A 6009-nucleotide genomic window follows, 5' to 3' on the forward strand; every position below is an offset into this window, starting at 1 on the left:
AAATAACAGGAAAGAGAGAGAGGGAGAACAGGTAAGTCGCCCCCCACACAGAGGATGTCATTTGCACAAAAGTCTAAAGAAAGAGAGGAAAGTGGCCTTGAAGATATCTGTCACAGAGCATATGAGGCCAGGAGAACAGAAAGGACCAAGGCCCTGATGAGGCAGGTGGGCCTGGAGAGCAATGAGAGTGGGGAGACCAGCAGGAGGTTAGATCAGAGAGGCTGGAGGGCGCGCTACATCAAGTACTGACTTCTGGGACAAGGTCAGGACCATGGATTTGTTTCTGCTGTGTTTCGAGGAACATCCTGTTCATGTTTTAAGGTGATTACTCTGGTTGCTTTGCTGGTCACAGGATGAAGGGGTGTGAGACAAAAGCAGAGCCCAGTTAGAAGGCTGTTGTAGTAATCCAGGGGAGAGTTGCTTGGCCCAGGGTGGTGGCAAGGGAGAAGTGAGATGGGGTGAAATTCTGGATAGAGTATGACGGTAGAGCCAAAAGGACTTCTGGCCTAGCACATGTGAGGTGTGAAAGGAAGAGAGGAGTTGAGAATGTCTCTAATATTTTTTGACCCATGGAGGCATCCTACCAAATCTCAAATTTTCAAAGACTTTCTGATATTCTCAGTTTAGCAAGCATTTCTAACTACCAATTGTAATAATAGATTCTATCCAAATTATTGCTTTATAATTTTCAAATAAGAGCTATATTTGCTATGATAGACTGTTATATTTGTTTTCTTGATTTATATATACAGATATACATGTATGTATATTTTGCTGAATAACTTTATATCTCTTGCCAATTGCAGAATTACTTCTCTTAACCTAAAGAATGTCAAAACCAGTCGTATTATTTTATGAGGAGAGATGCTGGTGGCATAGGCCAGCATGATCGGGGCAACGGGGGGTTGCGGGGATGGAGAATACAGCGAGAAGGGGTCAGATTCTAGATGTATTCTGAAGGCAAAACCTGAAGGATGTGCTGGTATCCCAGATGGGAAGTATGAGAGAAAGAGGGGAGAAATGAAGAAAATAAATTGTCCTAGTATGTTAACAATAATATTTTTTGTCACTAGTAAGAATAAAGAATATTAGGTGATATCATTAATTTGTGTGACTCATTCAATAATGATTACGCTGTGTCTTCACAGTGCCCTCGGTGCTAGAGACACATCAGTGAATAAGATGGGCAGCAATCCCAGCTCTTAGAGGACAGAGAATGTAAAATATAGACACACACATACATGCAGTGTCAGGTGAAAATACGTGCCAAGGGTGGGGGCACAAGGGAGGAGGATAGAAAACGCCAGGGGAATGCATATGTAGTTAATTCTCAGAATTCTTTAACTAATATATGGGATTTATTCACATGTCTATTTCTTTTCTTTTAAAGATTTTATTTATTTTTAGGGAGGGGAAGGGAGGGAGAAACATCAATGTGTGATTGCCTCTCATGCGCCCCCTACTGGGGACCTGGCCTGCAACCCAGACTTGTGCCCTGACTGGGAATAGAACCGGCAACCCTTTGGTTCTCAGGTTGGCACTCAATCCACTGAGCCACACCAGCCAGGGCCTATTTCTTTTTAGCAGCTTGATACTGAGAAATACATTCATTTTATCAATTTGACTACCAATAAAATACAATATGGGTTTCACACTAAGTGTTTCTAGGTTCTTCAGAATGTTAGAAATGAATTCAGCATGGTGCCCCTGGTGAGGCTAGTGCTCCTTGAGTAGTAAACTGTGCTTGGTTAGACAGTAGTCATGGCAGGCAACTGGGCCTATTAGACATCTACTCAGCATGACCTCTAGGCAACCTACTCAGGTTGTCCTCATTAGGGCTTTTCTCTTAGAACACCATTATAGCAATCTTATACTGTATTTTTAGCATCTTATATAAACTTTCCCACAAATGCCCAAGTTATATAATCAGCCCCCCCCCTCCTTGGTTTTCCTCTAGCTTCTCTCGTATTTACAGTAGGGGCAAGGAAGTGTGTTTCAGGGGTGGCTGGGTAAGGGGGAATCCCTGTCCAGTGATGGAAAACATTCATGTTCCACAGATGGGTGCCCCCTCCTCTGGACAGGGCTGGGCGTGTACCAACACACTGTGCTTCCTGATGCCTTCCTCTTCCAGTCCCAGCCTTCACCTTCTGCAGTTACATTCTCATCAGGTGTCGTGTTGCTGTGTTCCTGAGCTGGGAGACTCTCTGCCTCCGCCCATTGTGTTTAAATAAACTCCTAGGGCTCTGCTTCAGGGGCAGAAGCACCTGATAGTTCTGGTTCCCTCCTTTTACAGATGACAAATGTTCAGGGAAGCCAGGTGGCTTCCTGACTGGTGTAGAGGCACACACTGTAAATTCCAGGTCTCTGGATTCTCTCTCTGGTAGGGCATCTTTAATTAACCCAGCATTTTCTCTGATCTGGGTTCTCAAGTATATAACATGAGGGGTGTGAGTGGAGGTCTCTGAAGCCCCTTCCATCTGTGTATTATGTATAGATATGCTACTGGGTATGTCCTGATTACATTACACTTGAGTTACTATTTTCAATGCAGACTAGAATTTTACCAACTGAAATGAATCAGAAAGAGGACATAATTTTGCTTGGCTCTTAAAGCTTAAATTTAGTCTTTTTAAATGATAAGAATGTGAAGAAACAAATGGTAATTCACCCACAGCAAAAAAAAAAAAAAAAAAAAAAGTTCAAGCACACATCTTCGGCTGGCTGGTATTCAAGGAAGGCACTATGCTATGTTACTCTTTTACTCTTTTGTGGGAGTTTACCTAACTCAGGAAAAGTCTCCTTCTCGGGTGGCGTGGAGGGAGGGCAGGGCCACGCAGACAAGGATGGTGATAAGCATTTTCCAAATTAGGAAACAGATATGCTTTTCTTCTTACTCTTACATAACTGATCTATTTTAGAAGACAACACTAAAAACTGAAATGAAATACAAATCTCATGATTTTACTACTGTTAGAAAAGACACAAGCAAGTAATGCTCGAAGGAAAACAGAGGAGAGTCCTTCACCCCTGTCTTCCTCCTGCCCTGGGGGCTGTTTCACAGGCTTCTCCTTTCTCCAGGGCAGCCTGCTGGGTGAGTCAGAGACCAAAGTCCAAATTTTAGAAAAGGAACCAAGAAAGGTACTCCTTCCTCTCTCCTCTGAACTTAAGAAGCGGTGACATCTGAGGGCATACCTTCTTTGAGTGGCACAGAACGACAGGAGAGTGAACAGTCATGGGACCAGTGATTGTTTTGCCCCAGACTTCCGGATTCAGAGGGAAATTATGTAGCACACAAAGGCCACAGAGGCAGTACAGCCTCTTACATAAATAAGTTACATAAATGAGAACCAGTTATGTAAATGTATAAACCAGCAAACATGAATTATGGCCATTCACAAACACCAGGGAGAACACGGCAAGGTTCCTCCTGTAGGCCCATTTATTTTTCCCCCCGGTGATCATAATTGTACCATTTGATTTCCCACCAGAATCCGAGGTGGTTGTCACATTGATTCAGGAAAGAAACTCCAGAGGACAAAAGATACTTCCCATCATTTTTTGAACTATATATTGGGAAAGTCCACAATAAATCCTGATCTAAACTATATTTGATAAGAAATACATGCGTGGTCATCAGTTTGTACTCCTGGTGTAATTTATCATGAACACACTGAGTATTTACTATTGCACATTTTGCAAGTTGCTGTGAAGGACGGGAATGCATCGCACACGTCAATGTCCCTGTGCACAAGGATACTTGTTCCACCGATGATTTCAAGTCTCAAATGAGTATGCAGGCATCTCACTGAAGTCGTTCTTCTGCTTATTGAAGGAACATAGTCATTTCGGAGGTAGAAATAGATTCAAGGTTATGTACATGAATTAATTTCACTATTCCCCTCCTCAAATGATTAGGAATTGCTCCTTGGGTCTTAGCTGTAATACGATTCATGTTTGATGTGAATGATAAATTTGTTTGCATCTGTACCCTGTTGGTACAAGAGCCTCAGCTTTTCCTCAGTGAGCTTTTCCTTTGTTCCTATTGGGGAAATATACCTACATCTTTTCTTAAATTACACTATTTGCTCATTGTGTAGTAAAAACACATACAACTCAAAGTAATTTGAGCCCAACTACCTGTTCTAAATAGAGAGAGATGTTAAACGTTAGCTGGTTTCAGATGTAACGTGCTCAGGTTAACATTTCATCTTAGCAGCTAATTTCAAAAATCTCATGTAAAATATTTCTAAGATATAACATGGTAACATTATAGTGGAATCAGAGTTGTCTTAAAACCTCTGTAAAATATTAGCTGTGTGATTTTGAGCAAATAACTTTCCCTCTCTGGGCCATTGTTTTTAACCATTTGAAAAAGAAAAATTCTAAGTTATACCCAGCAATAACAATCTACTACCCTATAATCAAGTCTATACATAGTTCAACCTAGAGCTTCAAACTCGCTGCCATCAAATTTAAAGAAAAAAATTTTTTTTTTCTGTCAGCAAAACTGCAGGCCCTGCTTGGGTTGTAGCGATAGGGTGACAGTCCTGTGAAAAGCGTTCATCTTGGTGTTCCCTTTTTAAAACCCTCAGATACAGGCCTTAACCGGCTCTGGGGCAGTGAATGAGAGGTGGAGAGTACAGAGGAAACCTTGGGAACCTGTGGGCTTCCTCTCTGGAAGTAGGGATGTTTTAAATAACAAAGGCAGCAGTCACTTGGCATCAGACAAAACTGCCTGGCCCTCCTGGAGTCACCTCAAGAACTGGCTGGGGTATCTTGAGACAGGAAGCTAGCAAAATTCCTTGGTGAGTGGAATAGGGAAACTGAGACACACAGCTGAACACGATGGCCAAGCAGTTTACAGCCAGGTGCAGACACCAGGGCAAAAGGCTCAAGGCCCGCAGGAAGCAAAACTGGGAAAACAAGGACCTCAACCCCCAGGACGATCTTTCCTCGCCTGGCCTCTCCTCCCTGGAGATAACATCTAGGTCTCAGTTGTTTCAGCTCCAGGCCCAGAAAAGCAGTAAAACCAGGTGGGGGACGCCAACACCAACTGCAATGATTAAAGACCCCCTTCCCCTGCCACTGGCCAATCAGTGGAGACCATGACCCTGAAAGACACACCTGGATAATTGATGACTATTCTACTGAAACCCTCCCCTGAGACCTTTAAGATTCCTGCCTGCGCAAGAAAAGCCTCAAGACAAAGGACCCAGCGCAGGAGCTCTCCCTATGGAGAGCAGGCTGTGCATTCCCTGTCCCTGCGTCTTTCCCCACAGGGACGCATCTCCTAAACGCTAAGGCAGCTTGTCCCAGGCTGATCGCCCGAACCTGTCCCCAAAGCCCCCTTTTCTCTGACTTCCCAGTGAGCTCAGGCAGCCCAGCCTAGGCTCTCCTGCTGCTTCTTCTATGCTAAGCCCTTCCTTGTTTCATTGTCCCCAGCTTTAATGAACGTACCCTCATAGTCACCTGGGCTCGTGTTGTGAAATCCTCCCTACACAAAGAACCCACACACTACATCTGGCCCTAGGCAGACCTGCTCAGGGACAGGCCCTTGTCCCGTAACGTTATTTATAAAGTTGATAGACTCTAGACTCCAGGAGTCTCAAAGTCATTAGACCACCTTTGTGCCTTCCTAGGCCCTCTAACCTCTGCATGTCCATCTGTAACTTCGGCGTAAACTAATGAAAATGCAGCCTTGCCCCTGACAACTGGGACACTGCACAGGGAGGCCCCACGGGCCGGGAAGAGGGAGCAGGTTCCCCACTAGGGTGGGCGGGTATATCAGGGGAGGGATGGCAATTTGGGGCTCAGCCCCACGAAGACCTCTCCGCAGAGCAGCACCCAGGAAGCACGCATTCGGAGAACAGCCTCAGCAGGTGGGGAGCGAAGGGTGGAGAGACAAGGGGGATGGAGGACTCGGCTTTGGGAGCTTTGTTCAGTTACAAGCCACGCCCTTCTTTCGAGAGAAGCCAATTAGATCCCGGCTGGGGGATCATCTGACGTCGC

Source organism: Desmodus rotundus, chromosome 13 (genome assembly GCF_022682495.2).
Source record: "Desmodus rotundus isolate HL8 chromosome 13, HLdesRot8A.1, whole genome shotgun sequence".
NCBI lineage: Eukaryota > Metazoa > Chordata > Mammalia > Chiroptera > Phyllostomidae > Desmodus > Desmodus rotundus.